The sequence below is a fragment of the Mesocricetus auratus genome, unplaced genomic scaffold, assembly GCF_017639785.1.
Source record: "Mesocricetus auratus isolate SY011 unplaced genomic scaffold, BCM_Maur_2.0 Super-Scaffold_100045, whole genome shotgun sequence".
Classification (NCBI taxonomy): domain Eukaryota; kingdom Metazoa; phylum Chordata; class Mammalia; order Rodentia; family Cricetidae; genus Mesocricetus; species Mesocricetus auratus.
Genome location: NW_024429222.1, coordinates 8,539,529 through 8,545,759, shown reverse-complemented (window position 1 = coordinate 8,545,759; position 6,231 = coordinate 8,539,529).

Genomic DNA, 6,231 nt, shown 5'->3' with positions numbered 1-6,231 from the left:
TCATACCCTTTCTTTTTCTAGACGCTACAGAAGAAAGGCTATTTGTGTGTGTGTGTGTGTGTGTGTGTGTGTTTGTATGTGTGTGTGAGTGTGTGTGTGTGTGTTTCTAATTTACATCTTTACCAAAGTTCCTATTCTGTCAAAGTTCTGCAGTTAGTCATCAACTGCAGACCAGGAGCAGGTCACAAAGTGTATTTTACGTATTTGTGTGCTGCCCCCTGCTGGACAGTGAGAAGTGCAGGTGAAGTGACCACTAAATTTTGATCCATTGAATAAGATTGTAAAATCTTTGTTGGGAATGTTCTATTTAAAATGAAATTATGATAACAGAGGGCTAGTTGTATAAGGCTGTGGTAGTGTGCATGCCTAACATTATTCCATGTTTCTCTCTTGGCAATGGTGAAAAGGCAAAAGAACCTGACATAGGTTATTTACCAAGATTCTTATTTTCACGAAGTAATGTGATCCCTGAAGAAATCACCCAATGATTGCTCACTTACACCTCTCACGGGAAAACCTCAGTTCAAGGATGAAAACAAAAAGGCACATACCAAGTGTCACCTAAATATAAAGGTTTACTCCACAAACACCAGGCTGTGCATGGATCAGAAGGAGGAGTGTCCTATAACTGGGAAACATGGGAAGGGCCTTCATTTACCAAGATACTTCAGTATTAGAACCAAGTCAAAAATAGTCAGGCTGTGAGAAATATCTAACTGTCTGTAATAACCCTTCAAATGACAGTACATTTTAATGTGACAGTCATAGTCATTCTGTTTTCTATATTTCACTGTACAAATGAGCCTTCTGTACATGCAGAGTCTGTGACTGCCTGTGTCTTAGTCCTCTCAATAGGACAATGAAACAGTCCTTGATCAGGTGCAGGTCGGGGCAGGTTCATACATTACACAACTTTCTCTCTTCTGGAGAACTCTGCGCACTTTACATCACCTTCTGTTGGTCCCTCACAAGCTGCCTCATCCTCCACTGGACCCTCATGCCCCAAACCTGCAATGGCTGAATCCAGGCTATCTGGTCTCCCTTCTTTACAACTATCCCAGTATCTTATGGCCTGGTGGGAGGGACCAGGTCAAAGCATCATTCTAGGCCTCTGGGATAATGTTACTTACTACCCATGTGTGTTTTGGGTTCATCAGTGGGACTTGAGTTTTGGTTTCAATAAAATAGAAGCTTTTCAAAAATAAACAAAAACAAAAACAAACAAACAAAAAATGGCCAGGTCCAAAATTGAGAATGTTTTTCAGGTAAGGTCCTGGTTATTGCTAGTCAAAGAATTATAAGGGCAAAAAAAGGTAGAAAGTGGGGGAGCAAAATTAACATATATCCTGTCTTGCTGCAGCAAGAATTGACTTTGTAACAGATGTCCAGCAGAAGCCCTCAGTCATCCAACCAATTACACTTCAAATGGCATCAGAGCTTATCACTTACCCTGTTTGACCTTATGACTCATTACCTCGTAGGAATAAAAACATTTTGTAAAACAAAGAAGAATTTTTTTCAATTTTAAAGGACAACAAAAAAGAAAGAAAGAAAAACATATATCCCAGACTATAATCCTCTGTTCATTAGAGAAGGGTACCATATCTCTAAGTTACTTCTCAGTCCTAAAGTTGGACACATTCTTGAGAGTTAATGATGCTAAATATTCTACATGATATTTGTATGTGCCATACATACTAGAATAAAATTACAACTCCAAACTCTATAAATTGTCTTTTATATATATTGTGAAGTATTCCTTAATGTCACCTTTACAATACAGAATTGTACCAGCATCATTAACTAATTTTCAAACACAGCTCTCTAGATGGAAGAATACAGAAAGACTGATTTAAAAATGCAATGTTCTGCTGGGCGGTGGTGGCACACGCCTTTAATCCCAGCACTCGGGAGGCAGAGGCAGGCAGATCTCTGTGAGTTCCAGGCCAGGCTGGACCGACAGCCTCCAAAACAATACAGAGAAACCTTGACTCGTAAAATCAAAAAAAAATGCAATGTTCCTCAAACTTCTAATGTCTCTGTGTCACATAATATTTGATACTTTATATTTTTCTCTGGTATGTCTACATGAGACTGTTCTGAAAAATATCCTCTTGCCTTGGTCTTCTTTGTGCTAGATTACAGGTATAATGATATCTGCTTATGTTTTTTTAATTTAAATTAGCAAAATCTTATTTTACATGTCAATTCCAGTTTTCTTTCCCTCCCTTCCTCCCTGGCCTGCACCTACCAACTATCACATCTGCTTTTTGCTCCCCAGGGAAGGTGAGACCTTCCATGGGGGATCTTCATAGGCTGCCATATCATTTAGAGCAGGGGCTAGACACTCCACCACATATCTAGGCTGAGAGAGTATCCCTCTATGTGGAATCCGCTCCCAAAGTCCATTCCTGTACTAGGGATAAATACTGATCCATTTGATCCATTACTAGAGGACCCATAGATTGCCCAGGTCTCCTAACTGCCACCCACATTCAGGTGGTCTGGATCATTCCTGTGCTGGTTTCCCAGCTATCAGTATGGGGTCCATGAGCACCTCTAGTTCAGGTCAGCTGTTTCTGTGGATTTCCCCTTTGCTCATCACTCCTCCCTCTCTGCAATAGGAGGAGTGGGTGTTTAGCTGTAGGTGTCTGCTTCTGTTTCCATCAGCTACTGGATGAAGGCTCTAGGATGGCATATAAGGTAGTCATCACTCTCACTATTGGGGAAGGGTATTTAAGGTAGCCTCTCCACTATTGCTTAGATTGTTAGGTGCGGTCAACCTTGTGGATCTCTGAACATTTCCCTAGTGCCAGATTTCTCTTTAAACCTATAATGACTCCCTCTAATACGGCATCCTTTTTCTTGCTCTACTCTATTCTTCCCCAGACTCAATCTTCCTGCTCTCTCATGTCCTCCTCTCCCCTCCTCTTCTCCCCTTCTCTTTCTTCTGACTCTCTCTTCCCTCTCTCCATGTTCCCATGAAGCCCAGGTAATCTTGTCCCTTTCCCCTACTCTGGTGGACCATATATGACTCCCTTGAGTCCCCCTTGTTTCCTGTCTTCTCTGGCAGTGTGGATTGTAGGCTGGTAATCCTTTGTTCTATCTCTAAAATCCATATATAAGATAGTACATGTTTATCTTATTGTGACTGGGTTACCTCACTCAGGAAGATTTCTTCTAGTTCCATCCATTCGCCTGTGAATTTCAAGATTACGTTGGTTTTTTTCCCATTAAACAGTACTCCATTGTGTAAATGTACCACATTTATTTATCTATTTTTCAGTCGAGGGGAATCTAGGTTGCTTCCAGGTTTTGGCTATTGCAAATAGTGCTGCTATGAATATAGTGGAACAGATGTCCTTGTTGTATGAATGTGCATCCTTTGGGTATATGCTGAAGTGTGGAATTGCTGAATCTTGAGATTCCCATTTTCCTGAGAAATTGTCATACTTATTTCCAAAGTGACTGTTTGGACTCCCACCAGGAGTGGAGGAGTGTTCCCCTTTCTCCACATCCTCTCCAGCATAAACTGTCTTTGGTGGTTTTGATTAGCCCTTCTGACAGGAGCAAGATGGTTTCTCAGAGTTGTTTTGATTTGCATTTTCCTGGTGGCTAAGGATGTTGAGCACTTATTTATGTTTCTTTCAACCATTTTAGATTCTTCTATTGAGAATTCTCTATTTAGTTCTGTACCCCACATTTTAGTTGGATTATTTGTTGTTTTTGGTAACTAACTTCTTGAGTTCTTTGTATCATTTGGAAATCAACCCTCTGTCAGATGTGGGGTTGGTAAATATATTTTTTCCATTCTGAGAGTTGCTATTTTGTTTTGTTGACTATGTCATTTCCCTTACACAAGCTTCTCAGTTTCAGGAGGTCCCATTTTTTAATTATCGATCTCAGTGTCTGTGCTACTGGAGTTATATTCAGGAAGTAGTCTCCTGTACCAATTCGTTCACAGGTACCTCCCACTTCCTCTTCTAAGAGGTTCACTGTGGCTGGATTTATGTTGAGGTCTTTGATCGGTTTGGACTTAAGTTTTGTACATGGTGATAGACATGGATCTATCTGAAGTCTTCTACAAGGCAGCTTCCAGTTATGCCCTCACCATCTGTTGAAGATACTTTCTTTTTTCCATTGTATAATTTTATCTTCTTTGTTAAAATCAGGTGTTTGTAGGTGTGTGAGTTAATATCAGGGTTTTCTATTTGATTCCTTTGGTCCATCTGTCTGTTTTTGTGCTAATACCAAGATGTTTTCATTATTAGCTCTATAATAGAGCTTGAAGTCTGGGTTGGTGATGTCTCTGGAAGTTCCTTTGTTGTACAGGGTTGTTTTGGCTATCCTGAGCCTTTTGTTTTTCCATATAAAGTTGAGTATTGTTCTTTCAAGGTATGAATAATTGTGCTGGTATTTTGATAGGGATTGCATTGATTTTGTAGATTGATTTTGGCAAGATTATCATTTTTACTACATTGATCCTACCTATACAAGTTCATGGGAGATCTCTCTATTTTTGGGTATCTTCTTAAGACTCAAAGCTCTTACTATATAGGTCTTTCACTTGTTTGCTTAACATTACCCCAAGGTATTTTATGTTGTTTGTGTCTATTATAAAGGCTATTGTTTTTCTGATTACTTTCTCAGCCCATTTATCATCTGTATATAGTAGGGATACTGATTTTTTTAGTTAATCTTGTTCCTGCCACTTTGCTGAAGGTGTTTTTCAGTTGTAGAAGTTCCCTGGTAGATTCTTTGGGTCACTTATGTAAATTATCATATCATCTGCAAATAGTGAAAGTTTGACTTCTTCTTTCCAATTTGTAACCCCTTGGTCTTCTTTTGTTGTCTTATTGATGTAGCTAGAACTTCATGTACAATATTGAAGAGATATGGAGAGATTCGACAACATTGCCATGTTCCTGATTTTAGAGAAATTGTGTTGAGTTTCTCACCATTTAGTTTGATGTTGGCTGTTGGTTTGATGTATATAGCTTATATTATGTTTAGGTATGTTCCTGTTACCCCTGATCTCTCCAAGACCTTTATCATGAAGAGGTGTTGGATTTTGTCAAAGGCTTTTTCAGCATCTAGTGAGATGGTCATGTTGATTTTTCTTTCAGACACACAAAGACTTCAGAGCACCTAGGGGAAATATGAGAACCAAAGCAACGCAAGCACATGCAGGAAGCAGAGGCAAGTGGATTTCTGTGAGTTCAAGGTCAGCCTTGTGTACAAATGGAGTTCCAAGATGGCAAGGGCTTTTACAGAGAGCAACCCTTCTTGAAAAGCAAAGCCAAAAAAGAAAGAAAAAAGAAAGAAACAAAGAAAGAAAAAGAAAAAAGGAAAAAAGCAAAGGAAGCTTGAGAGAGTGGTGTCTGCACACTGCTTTGCAGGCAAACAAGAGATCCGACTTCATCCCCCTCCCCTTTAACAAACAGATGTGAGTCAGGTGGTTGTGTTGCACACCTTTAATACCAGCACTCCAGAGGCAGAGGATCTCTGTGAGTTCTAGACCAGGCTGGTCTACAAGAGCTAGTTCCAGGACAGCCTCCAAAGCCTCAGAGAAACCTTGCCTCAAAAAACAAACAAAAAACAAAAACAAAGAAATAAACAGGTATGGCAACATATGCTTGGAATCCCACCACTGGCAGGGCAGCCAACAGCTAATACCTGGGTCTCACTGTCAATCCCACCACCCTAGTAGAATCCATGATATCTGATATAAATGAGTGACAGATAGTTGTGAGCTGCCATGTGGGTGCTGGAATTTGAACTAACATCCTCTTATATTTTGGTTGTAAACCTAGTCTTTAATGACTGAGTCATCTCTCCAGCCCCTGTCAAGATATTTTTATTTCTGATTCTTTGAGACAGGGCCGGTAGCCCATTCTGAAGGAGAATAAAGGCCCTGTGTATCTAATGGTGACCTCAAGCATCTGCTCCTTCTGCCCCTGCTGCTGGAATGCTGACATCACAGGTATTGGCCTGCTTCTTCCCTCTGCTCAGTGCTACAAACTCTATCAGATACTGTAGTGTGCTGGGGCAGCACTCTGTGACTGGAGTGCATCCCTAAACCATTCCACAGATTCTCTAGAGGATCTGGTGTCAGGATGTGGAGGAAGGGATCTCCTCTGGACTTGGAATCACCGTGGATGGTTTTTATTTATAGAGTGTAACTAGGGTCCTTCATAGCAGACAGAGATACTGAGAAAGGAGTCAGAAACC